Below are 18,171 nucleotides of genomic sequence, written 5' to 3'. Positions count from 1 at the left end.
GTCCTAAGCCTCAGAACTTTAGAAGTTTAGAAGACCTATGTGACTTAAGCATTCTCTTTGCATAATTTTCTGGAATTGCTAACAAGTGAACTTAATGAATATTTTTTATTCGCATGATTGTATATGCTATATATTTGTATGAATCAAATTGATGGTAATAGAGTTAAATATTTGGTTACGGGAATTACTTCTAAGATTGTTAGTAATGTAACTTGGTAAACTAATCAGAATTTACTTTAAAAATTTTCAAGTTATTAAAATTAAGTTGCATGTGAGATAAAAGTTGTTATATCTTTAATAATTGACAACCATGCTCTTAGTAACTAAGATAATCCAAGGGACGTCTTTTTGCATGCTATATGTCTAGACTTGGTTTGCTTAAGGACAAGCAAAAAGTTAAGTGTAGGGGAGTAGTTGAGTTCAAGTGTAGGGGTGTGATATTGCACAATCTAGGTTCTCATTTACATCCAATTTTACTAACTCTAGCTTGTTTAAATAGAGAAATCAAGTCATTTTCATATATATTATTTTTCTTATTTTATTGCATGTATGTGTTATGGTTTGCTTGAGGACAAGTAAAAGGTTAAGTGTGGGGAGTGATCTGCCACGAATTACACTATTATCAACATCTCTTTTTCACATAACTTTAGCTTATTTAATAGTTATCTCAAATCATTTTAGTATATATCTATGTTTTTTTATTAGTTTTTATTACATCTTAGATATCTAAATAGGGTTATGTGGTTATGTAGGTCAAATCCAGAGCTAAAGATGCACATTTGAGTTGAAACTTTTACTGCCCATGTCGTGACACTAAGACACCAATGTCACAACACCGAAGACAGAAGCAAAAAAAAAAGGCTTGGAATGAAATTGCTTGCTGTGTCGCGACATGCCTCCTGCTGTGTTGCGACACAGACCTATGTTGCAACACGACTTCTGCGCGGCCGAAAAATCCCTACGTGCTTTGACTGAAATTTTTAGGGGCAATTAGGGTCTTTTGCCAACCTAAAACCTTAATTAACATTATAAACGAAGGGGCACTTTAAGCTTTTGGATTTTAGCCTATATAAACAACATTATAACCAGAGTCAAGGGGGATTGAAATTTTATTCTTAGTTTTTAGTTAATTATTTTTATATTCACTTAATTAGAGATTTCTATTCCAATGTTGAGATAGTTGTGAGCAGAGATTGTTCTAGATCTATAAAACACCCCTTACTCGAGTTCGAGGCCAAGACAGGGCACGAGGCATTACCTGACTTACACACACGCATACAATCATTTTCGAGTTACAAAAACTAGATCAAATTTAAAACTTTTCTCTCTTAATCTAAAAGTTCTTAATATTGCCCTACGGGGCCCAAATTACACTTGAAAATATCCCGGGATTAATCCAAACATCTTTGAAAACTTAAAAAAAAAATGTCACTTGAAAAAAGGGCACACACCCGAGTGGAAAGGCAACACGCCCATGTGGCCCATTTGACCTATCGTGTTAAAGGCCTGTGTGGTACACACGGCCTATGCACAATGTAACACCCCTTGCCCGCATCCGACGCCTTGACGGGGTTTGAGGTGCTACTTGACTTTTACTAACACTTTCGTACTAAACAGGGTCATGAAATCTCAAATAATTAAAAACTTTTCTTTTCACATGCAATCTGTCCTTTATGCGAGCTTACGAGGCCCAATACATGCATTCGGGGTGGTTTGGGACCCAACTGAGAACTCATGAAAAACTTAGGAAATCTCTTGTATCAAGGCTCCACACGCCCGTGTAGGTATAGAACACACGCCCGAGTGCTAAGGACACGCCCGTGTCTCAAACCGATGTCCAAAACCTGGACAAATACAAGGCTATTTTCCAAGCCATTTTGTCACACTCACAACACATGCACGCATACTTATACAATAGCATAAAATATGGCAAAATTAGGCACTTAAACCTTCCTAACATGACATGACCATGGTAATTTCACATGCAACCATTACAATAAGTTTTTCTTTCATCTTTACCATATTAATGCTATAGCTATCAACATGTCATCAAACCTCATGTCCATCACAAAGCATGCATAATCATATCCACAAACCATTGATGAAGCATTATTAACTATTTACCAATCACTTAATCCTGCATTAGTTATTAGCTCGTCAATGAATCTCAGTTCAATCTCTAGGCATACATGTTGTAAGCCACATCACAAGAGATAATAACATACATGCATAAGAATAATCATATGGGCCCATAACGATATTAGCCGACATAGGCCAATTTACATGACTAATACTACCTTAATAACAAGCCAATGGCTTTGGCTAAATCATAATATTACATACTCACATTAAAACCCTATACACGCCATAGACTAGAATCACTTGAGTTTACTTACGCCGATAGCGTTAACTCGACAGTGTGATAATATCTCTGACGGCCTCCAACCCGAGCTAACCTGGAAACTCTAGAAAACATGGGAAAGAAGAGGGGGGTAAGGTTTCGCTTAGTAAGTTCATATGATAACAATAAGCAACTCATTAACTTGTTTTATCAATGTTTACAACATATTCTCGAGTTCACTACAAGCTGTCTTTCTGAGCAACGGTCATTAAATTATTTATATCTGGAGCTACGAAACTCCGAATCAAGTTCCGTTAATTTTCCCTAAAACTAGACTTATTTTCATTTCTTCCATAAAATTTAAAAAATTTTTAGTTAAGCCAAATAGTATAATTTATTCCTCAAAGTTACCCCTGATTCACTGTCTGACAGTTCCGACCCTTCTGTACTAAAGTTTGATTATCTCATAGTACAAGACTCGAATAATGTTCTCGTCTATTTCTATTTAAACTAGACTAATATGTCTACTTACTAATTTTTTTCTAGAATTTTTGGTTAGGCCAATTAGTACAGTTTATTAGTTAAAGTCTCCCCTATTTCAGGGTATTTCCACTCTGACCCCTGTGCACTACAAACCGAATTTCTCCCTGTAAAACGTTCCAACGACCATGCCGTTTATTTCCCCTAAAAATAGACTCAATAAGGAATCCATGCATGTAAGGTATGACTCTTAATAATTTTGTACAATTTTTGGTGAATTTCTAAAGTCAGAACAGGGGATCTCGAATTCATTCAGACCCTGTTTCACAAGAATTCAATTATCACATAATATGGAATTCTTTTTCTTCCCCTGTTTCTTTTATGTGAAAATAGACTCATTAAGATTTAATCCCATATTTTATTCTGCCTCTAACTCATTTTCCACTATTTTTAGTGTATTTTCAAAGTTACACTACTGCAGTAACTCAAATCTGTCAAGGCTAAATTACTCATTCATGATCATTGTTCACAAAATTAATACAACATCGTTTGTATAATCATCACCGAGACATTCATATCACATTTTTATTTACCATCTTACCATATTGTTGTTATGTCGAGTTTTCAACCTGAGGGTTAAGTACATACCAGTTCAAAGTATCCATTTCACAACATTTACCAATACGTCCCTTTCATCTTGAGTAGAATTTTACCCGTTGAACACATCGGAATATAATTCGGATATATGGAAAGTTTGCACATAAGTGCCACATATGTAGCCAAGCTACCATGTAACCCACCCATAAGTGAACTCGGACTCAGCTCAACGAGCTCGGGCGTTCGCATCCATAAGTGAACTCGGACTCAACTCAACGAGCTCGGATGCCTAGTTACATCTCACGAACTCGGACTCAACTCAACGAGTTCGAACATTCGCATCCAATTAAGTGAACTCGAACTCAACTCAACGAGTTCGGATGCTCAACCATCGTAGTGACATGTCACTTGTATCTTAATCTATTCCTAAGGTTCAAACGGGATTTTCCTCGAACACATATCCTTGCCATCTTCCGTAAAATACCGAAACCAATACTCGGTAGCACTTTATATTTAACAGATAATACACATAACTTGCATTTTATTCGAAAATAACCACAAAGCATATATTTCATGATAAAAATCAGCATATCATATATTTAACATCAATAACTTAAAAATAACAATTATGTTACATTATTTACACATGAACTTACCTCGATACCACAAAGGTGAAAAAAAAAGACATAATTATCCCTTAATCGATTTCTTCCGTTCTAGGTCCAAATCTTGATTTTCATCATCTAAAATAGCACATTCAACTTATTAAAACAATGTACTGATCAAATTAGTCCATTGACACACTTGGGCAATTTTTTACAATTTTGCCCCTATATTTTGCCAAAATTACCAAATTACCCCTAGGCTTGTAAAATAATTTTTATCACATTTCTTTACTCCTTGAGTCTAGATGAACCATTTTCATAACTATAGCAACTCATAATTTCAACTATTTCACACATTTACAACTCATTTTACAACTTAGCAATCTAGCCCTTTTTAAGGTGTTTTCATGCAATTTCTTTCACAAAAGTTGTTTATTAGACAGCTAGGACTCATAATCTTCCATAGAAACACAGCAAACAACACATTTACTCTCATGGAAAAACCCTAGACTCTTCATCATTTTGCAAAATAGTCCCCTCTTATGAAAGCTCATGCTTTAGGGGTTCCAAAAATGTAAAAATCATCAAGCAAAGACATTAAAATCACTTACAAGCAAGGGAAATATGTTGCTGAAAATTTCCAGCTTCAAAGCCCTTTCTTTGCTGCATATTTCAGTGAAGGAGAAGAGAAAAATGATAGCTTTTTCTTTTTGATTTGTTAATAATAAAACTAGTCAAAATTGGTGACCAAATTTCACCTAATTTTGACTTTTCAACAATTTTGTCTCCCATGGCCGGCCATCACACTTTCAATGGCCTAATTTCACTTTAAATACCCCCAATTTAAGATACAAGGCAATTTAACTCCTTTAGGTATTAAAACACAACTTTTACCTTTTACGCGATTTAGTCCTTTTTCGAAATTGGAGTAGAAATTGCTAAAATTAACTTACCAAAATTTACATGCACTTATAAAATTATATTATAACACATAAAATAATACTAAAATAATTTTTCCTAGCCTCGAAATAGTGGTCCCGAAACCACTGTTTCGACTTGGCCCAAAATCGGGCTGTTACATTTCTTCCCCCCTTTAGGGATTTTCGTCCTCGAAAATCTTACCAGAAGAAGTTGCTCTCTACTTTCACGAGTCACTTATATCTTTTTCTCACAACTTACAAAACAACTCAGCACAAGCTCATACTCAATATTTCCTATAGCTTTTCCATAGTTGAGGTATAAACCTCGGAGCTCAATTTGAAACACTGGAGACTGACATTCTTGGAACTATAAACTCAGAAACATACAACTCTGTCACATCTGTCGAATACTATATCTGTACATACTAAAATAATCATGTGGACTTCCATCATCAATCTATCACAATTCAACTTGCATCCCTCCTTTTTCCTGGGAATGAGAGACATCCCGATACAAAATTCATAATTGTCCTTTCTCATTTTCTTCCCACTGTCATCACTGACAATAATAATCTCGAATACATTTGATATTCGGCTTTACCCTATAAACAATTCGACATCCTTTGAACGAATAGACAAGATACTGCTGTGAACTCTGTACTTAATTCTCTATATACCCAGAGTTTCTCAGTACTGAAATCTTACTCTGAATTAATAGTAATAGAAACTAGAAATCAAATCCTCCCTGCAATTCCAAATTAAAAGTCGAATCATGCTGTACTTGTTTAATTTACCACTTATAGCCACAGTTCTATACTCTGATCATCAACTGTTTAGAAACTTTACTAACATGAATCAAATGGTTCCAACTTCATAGATGTGGTCTCTTTATTAATCAGGATAACTATACTTATAACATCTCTCGAACAAGAGAAATCCAACTAATATGTTTCCATAACATACTTTCAAGAATAAAACCTCATCATTTTTGACTGTACGACTACTTACCAAGGAACACGTAACGTTATTCTTGAACCAGAGAATAAACTTAAATGCACATAACTCAGATTTACTTTTGTATAATAACCATTCTTTACCCCAGGAATTTTAAAGAAATCTCGACATTGAAATCCCCACACTTCTATGGTCGAGCTAGAAGCTTAATCATAACAGATTCTAATATCGCAAGTCAAGGATTACTCGTAAAGATAAGCCAAGCTTGATAATTCTCGAAACAAGAACGAGAGAAAAGCTAATATAAGAAATTCCAAGATATAAAGACTATACCAGAAATCCGAGAATATAATCTAGAAGAAAATAATATAGATGATCTGGAAAATCCCTTAGAGAAAACAAGAAAGAAACTACTGTCTGTACGCTCTAGAATTTCTCGTAACAGAGATAATATAATTCTTGCATATATAAACCATAATCAATAGAACATCAGAATAATCTTACATAGATTTTTACTGTCAACTTCATTCCAATATATCAGAATAGAAATCTGAAGAGATGGGGAAATGTAGATCATAACTAACTGGACCAATAGAACTTTTCATCTAATATCACAGTTACTAGCATACTCACACAATAGAATTCTCAGTTGAAAGGGATAACCATATGTATTCCCCAGAATTGAGGAAAATATAGAATACTCAGAAGAGAAAGATAGCCATCACTTTTGTTTAATTGAATTCATCATACTCAGACATCTGTGCAAGTCCGACATTATTCCTCTAACTAATTCTGTCTTCGCTAATCTCATACTATTCCATTTTTGTACTCTTCAGTTTCACTTTTGCAAGCTTATGCAACATATCTCTCGAAAATCTCATCGTATAACTCTATTCTGGTAAGGGGGCGACGATTGTAAAGCCTCTAAACTTTTGACTCTCAAGCAAATACATATTCAACAACAACATAGCTTTACGCATATTGATTCAAACATTTCAAATTTCCAACTTGTTATAAACACATTTTCACATATCTCAGTAATACATGCAACTTTATTTCATGCGAATATTAGCTAAACATAAGTGAGTTTATCATAACTCAAACTTTCATTTCTTTTTCTCAAATTACCCTTAATGTTTTATCAAATTCCCATATTTAGTCTTAATCACTTGCCAATATTTATCAAATTGGAGAACATCTCATGGTTTTGAGTACATTGTTTACTTGATGCCATAGTTCAACTATGGTCTTGTACTAGCTCTCATCCATCTGTGTCAATGCCATGTCCCAGACATGTCTTACACTAGCACATCTCGTAGCCGACGCATGTCCCAGACATGTCTGACACTGGCTAACATCTCGAGGCCGATGCATGTCCCAGACATGTCTTACACTGGCTCTCATGCTGTGGCTGATGCGTGTCCCAGACATGTCTTACACTAGCCCTCGTCTCAATGCGAATGCCATGTCTCATACATGGTCTTACACTGGCACACAAATCTCATGTATTATCATGGTCCAACCATAGTCTTTTCCGTCAATTCATTAGTAAACGATTGTACTCATTCCCTGCGTTCCACCCAATTTGATCTTTCATTACAACTTTCATGCTATTGTGACATTTATGATTCTGTAAGTAAGATTATAAGGCATAACATTTCAGCATCTTAACTTCATTAATCTAGACATAAATGTCAACCTCATGTATATACTGATTACTAATCATGCAATAAAAGTATTCATACATACATTCTGTCACTTCAAGCAAATTTCTTTCTTTTCCTAAACAGTTGGCCAAATCAAGTTGGACATTTAACATCGTATGAATACTAATATGCATAAAAGCATTTTTCACATTCTTTATCTCAAGAGTATCACATAATGAATAGTAGTTCATATGAAAAAAATATGGATTTCTTTTCATACCTTTCCCAATTTTCAGCATATCATAAGCATGATTCAATAATCTCAACTTTACTCGTATCTTTATCAAGATTTGCTCGGTTGGAACTCATTCCTCTCTTAATCAACAGTTTTCTTAGGCCTGAGAGATATCACACTATCACAAGTAATACTATGGCATGTATAGCTAGACTCTCTTACGCTAGGTTAGTCCGAGAACCGACTAAACTATACTCTGATACCACTAAATGTAACACCCCTCGCCCGCATCCGATGCCTGGACGGGGTTCGAGGTGCTACCTGACTTTTACTAACACTTTCGTACTAAACAGGGTCATGAAATCTCAAATAATTAAAAACTTTTCTTTTCACATGCAATCTGTCCTTTATGCGAGCTTACAAGGCCCAATACATGCATTCGGGGTGGTTCGGGACCCAATCGAGAACTCATGAAAAACTTAGGAAATCTCTTGTATCAAGGCTCCACACGCCCGTGTAGGTATAGAACACACGCCCGGGTGCTAAGGACACGCCCATGTCCCGAACCGATGTCCAAAACCTGGACAAATACAAGGCTATTTTCCAAGCCATTTTGTCACACTCACAACACATGCACGCATCTTATACAATAGCATACAACATGGCAAAATTAGGCACTTAAACCTTCCTAACATGACATGACCATGGTAATTTCACATGCAACCATTACAATAAGTTTTTCTTTCATCTTTACCATATTAATGCTATAGCTATCAACATGTCATCAAACCTCATGTCCATCACAAAGCATGCATAATCATATCCACAAACCATTGATGAAGCATTATTAACTATTTACCAATCACTTAATCCTGCATTAGTTATTAGCTCGTCAATGAATCTCAATTCAATCTCTAGGCATACATGTTGTAAGCCACATCACAAGAGATAATAACATAATGCATAAGAATAATCATATGGGCCCATAACGATATTAGCCGACATAGGCCAATTTACATGACTAATACTACCTTAATAACAAGCCAATGGCTTTGGCTAAATCATAATATTACATACTCACATTAAAACCCTATACACGCCATAGACTAGAATCACTTGAGTTTACTTACGCCGATAGCGTTAACTCGACAGTGTGATAATATCTCTGACGGCCTCCAACCCGAGCTAACCTGGAAACTCTAGAAAACATGGGAAAGAAGAAGGGGGTAAGCTTTCGCTTAGTAAGTTCATATGAAAACAATAAGCAACTCATTAACTTGTTTTATCAATGTTTACAACATATTCTCAAGTTCACTACAAGTTGTCTTTCTGAGCAACAGTCACTAAATTATTTATATCTGGAGCTACAAAACTCCGAATTAAGTTCCGTTAATTTTCCCTAAAACTAGACTTATTTTCCTTTCTTCCATAAAATTTCAAGAATTTTTAGTTAAGCCAAATAGTACAGTTTATTCCTCAAAGTTACCCCTGATTCACTGTCTGACAGTTTCGACCCTTCTGTACTAAAGTTTGATTATCTCATAGTACAAGACTCAAATAATGTTCTCGTCTATTTCTATTTAAACTAGACTAATATGTCTACTTACTAATTTTTTTCTAGAATTTTTGGTTAGGCCAATTAGTACAGTTTATTAGTTAAAGTCTCCCCTATTTCAGGGTATTTCCACTCTGACCCCTGTGCACTACAAACCGAATTTCTCCCTGTAAAACGTTCCAACGACCATGCTATTTATTTCCCCTAAAAATAGACTCAATAAGGAATCCATGCATGTAAGGTATGACTCTTAATAATTTTGTACAATTTTTGGTGAATTTCTAAAGTCAGAACAGGGGATCTCGAATTCATTCAGACCCTGTTTCACAAGAATTCAAATATCACATAATATGGAATTCTTTTTCTTCCCCTGTTTCTTTCATGTGAAAATAGACTCATTAAGATTTAATCCCATATTTTATTCTGCCTCTAACTCATTTTCCACTATTTTTAGTGTATTTTCAAAGTTACACTACTGCAGTAACTCAAATCTGTCAAGGCTAAATTACTCATTCATGATCATTGTTCACAAAATTAATACAACATCGTTTGTATAATCATCACCGAGACATTCATAACACATTTTCATTTACCATCTTACCATATTGTTGTTATGTCGAGTTTTCAACCTGAGGGTTAAGTACATACCTGTTCAAAGTATCCATTTCACAACATTTACCAATACATCCCTTTCATCTCGAGTATTCCTCCATTTGAGTAGAATTTTACCTGTTGAACACATTTGAATATAATTCGGATATATGGAAAGTTTGCACATAAGTGCCACATATGTAGCCAAGCTACCATGTAACCCGCCCATAAGTGAACTCGAACTCAACTCAACGAGCTCGGATGCCTAGTTACATCTCACGAACTCAGACTCAACTCAACGAGTTCAAACATTCGCATCCAATTAAGTGAACTCGAACTCAACTCAACGAGTTCGGATGCTCAACCATCGTAGTGACATGTCACTTGTATCCTAATCTATTCCTAAGGTTCAAACGGGATTTTCCTCGAACACATATCCTTGCCATCTTCCGTAAAATACCGAAACCAATACTCGGTAGCACTTTATATTTAACAGATAATACACATAACTTGCATTTTATTCGAAAATAACCACTAAGCATATATTTCATGATAAAAATCAGCATATTATATATTTAACATCAATAACTTAAAAATAACAATTATGTTACATTATTTACACATGAACTTACCTCGATACCACAAAGGTGAAAAAAAAGACGTAATTATCCCTTAATCGATTTCTTCCGTTCTAGGTCCAAATCTCGATTTTCATCATCTAAAATAGCACATTCAACTTATTAAAACAATGTACTGATCAAATTAGTCCATTGACACACTTGGGCAATTTTTTATAATTTTGCCCCTATATTTTGCCAAAATTACCAAATTACCCCTAGGCTCGTAAAATAATTTTTATCACATTTCTTTACTCCTTGAGTCTAGATGAACCATTTTCATAACTATAGCAACTCATAATTTCAACTATTTCACACATTTACAACTCATTTTACAACTTAGCAATCTAGCCCTTTTTAAGGTGTTTTCATGCAATTTCTTCCACAAAAGTTGTTTATTAGACAACTAGGACTCATAATCTTCCATAAAAACACAGCAAACAACACATTTACTCTCATGGAAAAACCCTAGACTCTTCATCATTTTGCAAAATAGTCCCCTCTTATGAAAGCTCATGCTTTAGGGGTTCCAAAAATGTAAAAATCATCAAGCAAAGACATTAAAATCACTTACAAGCAAGGGAAATATGTTGCTGAAAATTTCCAGCTTCAAAGCCCTTTCTTTGCTGCATATTTCAGTGAAGGAGAAGAGAAAAATGATAGCTTTTTCTTTTTGATTTGTTAATAATAAAACTAGTCAAAATTGGTGACCAAATTTCACCTAATTTTGACTTTTCAACAATTTTGTCTCCTATGGCCGGCCATCACACTTTCAATGGCCTAATTTCACTTTAAATACCCCCAATTTAAGATACAAGGCAATTTAACACCTTTAGGTATTAAAACACAACTTTTTACCTTTTACGCGATTTAGTCCTTTTTCGAAATTGGACTAGAAATTGCTAAAATTAACTTACCAAAATTTACATGCACTTATAAAATTATATTATAACTCATAAAATAATACTAATATAATTTTTTCTAGCCTCAAAATAGTGGTCCCGAAACCCCTGTTTCGACTAGGCCCAAAATCGGGCTGTTACACACAAAGGGACAAGCCCGTGCCCCGAGCCTGTGTCCATGGACCGTGTCCCTCACTTGGCTATAACACGCTTGTGTCTTAGCCCGTGTCTAAAAACCTTGACATTCTGTTTCTAGCGTCAGCAACAAAGTACTGTATGTTAAACTAAGAAAATTCAAGTTCTGGTTGGGTGAGGTTACCTTTTTGGGACACGTGGTTTCTGCTGAGGGTATTCGAGTGGGTCGTAAAAAGATAGAGGAGATTTTAGAATGGAAGCAGCCTCGGAATGTAACTGAGCTTCGAAGTTTTTTGGGTTTGGCAGGGTACTATAGAAGATTTGTGAAAGAGTTTTCTTTGATAGCGGCACCTTTGACTAAGTTATTACGTAAGAATACTCCATTTATTTGGGATGGCAAGCAGGAGTTGAGCTTTAAGAAGCTCAAATCGGTTTTGACTCAGGCACCCGTATTGCTTCAGCCTGAGTCTAGGAAGGAGTTTATTGTGTATAGTGATGCATCGCATACTAGTTTGGTTATGTATTAATGCAAGATGGTAAAGCGTTGCTTACATGTCCAAGCAACTTAAGCAGCACGAGGTAATTATTCAACTCATGATCTTGAGCTTGTTGTTGTATGTTTTGCATTTAAGATATGGAAGCATTACTTGTATGGTGAGAGATGCATTATTGATATAGATCACCAGAGTTTGAAATATCTCCTCACTTAGAAAGAATTAAATCTTAGGCAATATCGCTAGATCGAGTTGCGTAAGGATTATGATTGTTTGATATAGTATCATCCTAGCAAGGCCAATGTGGTAGCCGATGCTATTAGTCGGAGACCAATGATTGATTTGAGGGTGATGCTTCGTCGTCGAAGTTTATTCAACAATGGTGGGATTCTGGCTAAGTTTAAAGTTAAGCCATCTTGTTGGGTGATATTAGGAGTAAACAGTCTCAGGATGAGTCTCTGGTTAAGCAGGTTTAGTTGATGGATGAAGGTAAGGCTACAAATTTTGGATCTAATGATGATGGAATTCTGTGTTTCTCAGGTCGTATTTGTATACTTATGGTGTAATAGCTCAAAATTGGGTCTAGTTGGAACAGAGGTTTCAGGACCACAAAATCTAAGATATAAATAATTATTTTATGATTATTTTGAGGTCTATGATATGATTGCATGATTGTGTGAAAATTTCGTGAAGAAATTCTATGCATAAAGTGCTTAATTCGAAGTTAGGGACTAAATTAAATAAGTTGCAAAACTTGCATTCTAGAAGTTTCTAGTATGAAATTGATTTGAAATATTAATTAGGAGGTCCTAAATAGCAATTTTACCAATTTCTAAGTTATGGACCAAAATTGGACATGGATGGAATTTTTGGAAAGTTTAGTAATAAGGGTATTTTGGTCATTTAGGGGTAAAATGAATTAAAATACAAAATTAAAAGCCAATTTTGCTCATATTCTTCACCATGGACGTGTATACCAAGGGAGTCTCCATGGATAGGGTTTTCAAGCTTCCCAAGCTCAATTGTAAGTCCGTTCTAACCCCATTTTTCAAGTTCTTTACGTTTTTGGAGTCCCGGAAACTTGATTTAGCTTATGCTAGCAATAATTCAACCTAGGGTTCATATTTGGAAAAATACCCATAGGTAAAATTTGTGTATTCTGGTGTTTTATGATACAATATGAGGTTTTAAATTATGTTAGGCAACTTGTGCTACTCGGTTTTAAGTGAAAACGAGCAAAAGGGCTTAATCGGTAAAAATACCTAATAGTTATAAGTATATATTAGAGTGAGAATTTGATGTTGCCATAGAAGGGAAAAGTGATCATCATGTCATAAAACATAAGAATAAGGGATGAAGTTTAATTCCCGAGCCTAGGGGCAAAAGTGTAAATATGAAAAAGTTTAGGGGCAAAATTGTAATTTTTCCAAAGTTTGAGTTAAGGACTGTTTTGAATAGTACATTAATTAAATAAGTAAAATATGATGTTTTAGATCCCGCAAAACGAGATTTGAACCTAGAATGAGAGAAAAATCGAAAGTTAGGAAAGTTGGTAAAATGGCCGTTTTAATATCAAGGTAAGTTCATATGTATAATAAGCATTAATTTATGCATGTTTCAATGTAAAATTGATATATTTACTATGATCTCCGTGGTGTTCAAAGTATAGTAGGTAGGTCACATGTATAGTGTTGAGTGCACATCATGTGTACGAGAGAGCTACAAGACATTATGATGTAGGTAGGTTGCATGGGTGATACTATGTGTACACCATGTAGACAAGAGAGCTACGGGATATATGTATCTTGGTCGCATGCGTGGTTCCAAGTGAAGGACACCATGTAGAGAAGAGAGCTACGAGATAAACTGGCTAGGTCACATGGGTGGTACTAAGTGTTCACCATGTGTACAAGAGAGCCGAACTATATGATGGGTGGAGCTATGTGCTGAAACCACCAAGTATCGAGGAGTGATCCGAAGTGTTCAACAGGAGACTCTCTATGTATTGCTTTGTGAGTTTTGTGATGAATAAGTGCAGGAACTTGGTTATGTGAATGATGTGTTCATTAAGTGACTAGGATGTGGTAAGGTTATAAACAAGTAAGTTATACATGAGGATGATTTTATGGTGACCTTGTGATCATGGGCCTATACTTGTGATGTATGAAATGTGGTGAAAATGATTTGTGATATGTATGTTAAAATGAGGTTAATACAAAGAAAGTGTGAAAGAGTGAATTAGCAATAAAACTGTTTTGGACAGTAGCAGTGACGTGATTTTGAAAAATCACCAAAAATATTAGAAATTGAATCAGTGACTGAATGAGATATCAAATTAAATCTTAATGAGTCTATTTTCATATAAAAGAAACAGAGCAAGCAAAAGAATCCTATATTTTGAGATATTTATGTTTTTGTGAGACTGATTTAGAATGATTACGTGATCCCCTGTTCTGACTTTGGAAAATCACAAAAATTTGGAGAAAAATAATTAGAGGCTCAAAATTATATTTTTAAAATCCATAATGAGTCTATTTTCAAGATAAATCAACAAGAACATTATCCGAGTTCTGTACTGTGAGATAATTATTTTTTACTGAAGAGAGGTCAGAACTGTCAGAAAGTGAAACAGAGGAAATTTTAATGAATAAACTGTACTAATTGGCCGAACCAAAAATTATGAAAATTTTATGGTGGAAAGATATGTGAGTATAGTTTCAGGGGAAATTTACAGATCTTAATTTGGAGCTCTGTAGCTCGAATTATAAATAATTAAGTGACTATGACTTGTGTAGACAGTTTGATGTGAACATTTATTAGTAAATTGTGAAATCGTACTTACAAGAATGCTATATACATTAAGGATGTGGAATGGAGAGGAGGAGAAGGAAAAAATAAATATATGTGGAATACATGGAAACTGTGGTATATGAAATATTGATATAATGAAATAAATGATATGTGTTTATAAGAAAACAAAAAGAGAATGTTATGTATCATGACATGTATGTATATATATATGACTAGTCTCAATGTAATGCTTTTTGGGTATGGAATTGAATTGAAATGTTTCAGGCAAACATGTTATTCTGTGCATCTGAATCGTGGTATTTTATAAAGATATGATCTAGCTTTAAATATGAATGCTTGATGATTAAGCTGAAGATATTTGGTAAGATGATAATCTTGGTATAAATGTATAAGTGGTACTATAATAAACAAGGTAAAATGAGTATGAGAGACACATGTATGATGACATACAAATGCTATGTTTGTGGTTTAATTGAGGATGTTTAATCATTAAATGAATACCATGTTATATGCTTTTGATTTTGTATAAGTGTGTAAGAGATCAAGGTTGACCAAAGCTTGAAAAATAGCCTAGGTATATTCCACACAGGCAGAGACACGACCATGTGTCTCAGCCGTGTATGGAACACGACTTTGGGACATGGGCATGTGGAGCCTTAAAGCATGAAATTTCCAAGATTTTCGTAAGTTTTTGGTTTAGTCCCAAACCCTTTCTAAAGTATGTTTTGGGCTCCGTAGACTCAAATAAGGGACTATGTGTAAGAAAATGAACGCTTTGAAATATGAATAAAATTTTATGGTTTGTATTTTAGTTTAATGTTTGTATGTTTGTCTGGTAACGCCTCGTACCTTAACCCAGCCTCGGATACAGGTAAGGGGTGTTACATTTAGTGGTATCAGAGCAGGTTTAGTCGATTCTCGGACTAACATAGCAAGTGTAAGAGTTTAGTTATACATGCCACAAATATGTGATAGTGTGATGTCTCCCGACACTAATAAGGACTATTTTGTTTAAAATGAAATATTCTCCAACCGAGCTACATCTGACCATTTGATAGCGGTATTGAAGTATTTGAATAAAGTGTAGCTATGATGTCTTAAACTCGAAAAGGTATGAATAAGAATTCGTGATATATGTATATGTGATAATATGTGAGATGAAAGTTTATATAGTGATATATTTATTCATATTTGTTTGGCCTTCATATGCTGTTGCATGCTTGACTAAATTAATTAGTAAATGTGACGATTAAAGTTATTCAAAATTCATAGAATGTATGAGTGAGTGCACTTGTTTGAAATGAGATAATTGGAAATTTTATGTAAGACAGGTATGAATAATAAATTGTTTGAAGTGGATAGTATGATTATAATGACATATGTGGATAATGAAAAAAATGTGTCATATAGATATATGTCAGAATCGAGTTAGAGACTGTACGACCTCACCCCCTTACCCATGAGGTGTATATAACGGAAATTCATGAGAATCATGTTGACTATGTTCCTAAGTGTGGAATCAAAGAGTTCAGTGATAAAATAATTATAGATATGACCAGAGTCTGAGAATGGTTGACAAGTGAAGGACAGAGTTAGAGAAATATCAGAGTTTACTGAGTTATCTTGGGATTCAAATTGATGACAGAGTGTTTCTGAAAGTATTGTCTTGAAAACAATTAGTTAGTAATGCTGGAAATTATGAGAAAGCTACTAAACCTCATTCCGGTAAGATTTTCGAGGACGAAAATCTCTGAAGGGGGGAGAGTTGTAATAGCCCAAAATTGGGTCTAGTTGGAACAGAGGTTTCAGGACCACAAAATCTGAGATATAAATAATTATTTTATGATTATTTTTAGGTCTATGATATGATTGCATGATTGTGTGAAAATTTCGTGAAGAAATTCTATGCATAAAGTGCTTAATTCGAAGTTAGGGACTAAATTGAATAAGTTGCAAAACTTGCATTCTAGAAGTTTCTAGTATGAAATTGATTTGAAATATTAATTAGGAGGTCCTAAATAGCAATTTGACCAATTTCTAAGTTATGGACAAAAATTGGACATGGATGGAATTTTTGGAAAGTTTAGTAGTAAGGGTATTTTGGTCATTTAGGGGTAAAATGAATTAAAATACAAAATTAAAAGCCAATTTTGCTCATCTTCTTCACCATGGACGTGTATACCAAGGGAGACTCCATGGATAGGGTTTTCAAGCTTCCCAAGCTCAATTGTAAGTCTGTTCTAACCCCGTTTTTCAAGTTCTTTACGTTTTTGGAGTCCCGGTAACTTAATTTAGCTTATGCTAGCAATAATTCAACCTAGGGTTCATATTTGGAAAAATACCCATAGGTAAAATTTGTGTATTCTGGTGTTTTATGATACAATATGAGGTTTTAAATTATGTTAGACAACTTGTGCTACTCGGTTTTAAGTGAAAACGAGCAAAATGGCTTAATCGGTAAAAATACCTAATAGTCATAAGTATATGTTAGAGTGAGAATTTGATGTTGCCATAGAAGGGAAAAGTGATCATCATGTCATAAACATAAGAATAAGGGATGAAGTTTAATTCCCGAGCCTAGGGGCAAAAGTGTAAATATGAAAAAGTTTAGGGGCAAAATTGTAATTTTTACAAAGTTTGAGTTAAGGACTGTTTTGAATAGTACATTAATTAAATAAGTAAAATATGATGTTTTAGATCCCGCAAAACGAGATTTGAACCTAGAATGAGAGAAAAATCGAAAATTAGAAAAGTTGGTAAAATGGCCGTTTTAATATCAAGGTAAGTTCATATGTATAATAAGCATTAATTTATGCATGTTTCAATGTAAAATTGATATATTTACTATGATCTCCGAGGTGTTGAAAGTATGTAAGTTGGTATGATAATAATACAACAATAATGCTGTAATTTATATTTCAAAGTTAAATTTAGTGAATTAATTGAATTATGTTAAATTAAATGATTATGGTGCCAAGTTTATGAATTGATTTAAAAATATGTCTATGGTACATGAAGTGCATTGAATTATCATACATAAATGTGATTTCTATGATTATGGATATTATGGGAAATTGTACGTTCATATGATTTTTAATAAGACAATGTGTAATTTAATGTTATTGCGTTGATATTAAATGAGATGTAAGTTTATATGTAAGTAATACATCACTATTACTTGTATTATGATATTTTATAAAAATATTGGAAATATGTATTGGATAATTACTTGATTGGTGAAATTGTTGGAAAAGAGAGAGAAATCCCAGTTGAACCTTCGGAAAGATT

General features: G+C 34.3%; 2 long non-coding RNA genes across 3 annotated transcripts; both read right to left on the bottom strand.

Annotated features, from left to right (window-relative positions):
• Window positions 1-2,119: 2,119 nt before the first annotated feature.
• On the bottom strand, window positions 2,120-4,798 carry LOC107888149 (uncharacterized). 2 transcript variants are annotated; one of them, XR_005917296.1, is made up of 2 exons: window positions 4,635-4,798; window positions 2,120-2,465 (listed from the first exon to the last, which is right to left on the bottom strand). It is a non-coding gene; the product is annotated as an uncharacterized lncRNA (long non-coding RNA). The 2 variants fall into 2 exon arrangements; XR_001681298.2 differs by lacking the exon at window positions 4,635-4,798 and adding an exon at window positions 4,075-4,154.
• Window positions 4,799-8,632: 3,834 nt separating this feature from the next.
• Window positions 8,633-11,279, bottom strand: LOC121220110 (uncharacterized). Its single transcript, XR_005917286.1, has 3 exons — window positions 11,116-11,279; window positions 10,557-10,642; window positions 8,633-8,977 (listed from the first exon to the last, which is right to left on the bottom strand). It is a non-coding gene; the product is annotated as an uncharacterized lncRNA (long non-coding RNA).
• Between the last annotated feature and the right edge of the window lie 6,892 nt (window positions 11,280-18,171).

This window comes from Gossypium hirsutum, chromosome A03 (genome assembly GCF_007990345.1).
Source record: "Gossypium hirsutum isolate 1008001.06 chromosome A03, Gossypium_hirsutum_v2.1, whole genome shotgun sequence".
In the NCBI taxonomy this organism is placed as follows: domain Eukaryota; kingdom Viridiplantae; phylum Streptophyta; class Magnoliopsida; order Malvales; family Malvaceae; genus Gossypium; species Gossypium hirsutum.
This window is presented reverse-complemented; position numbering and strand designations above follow the sequence as displayed.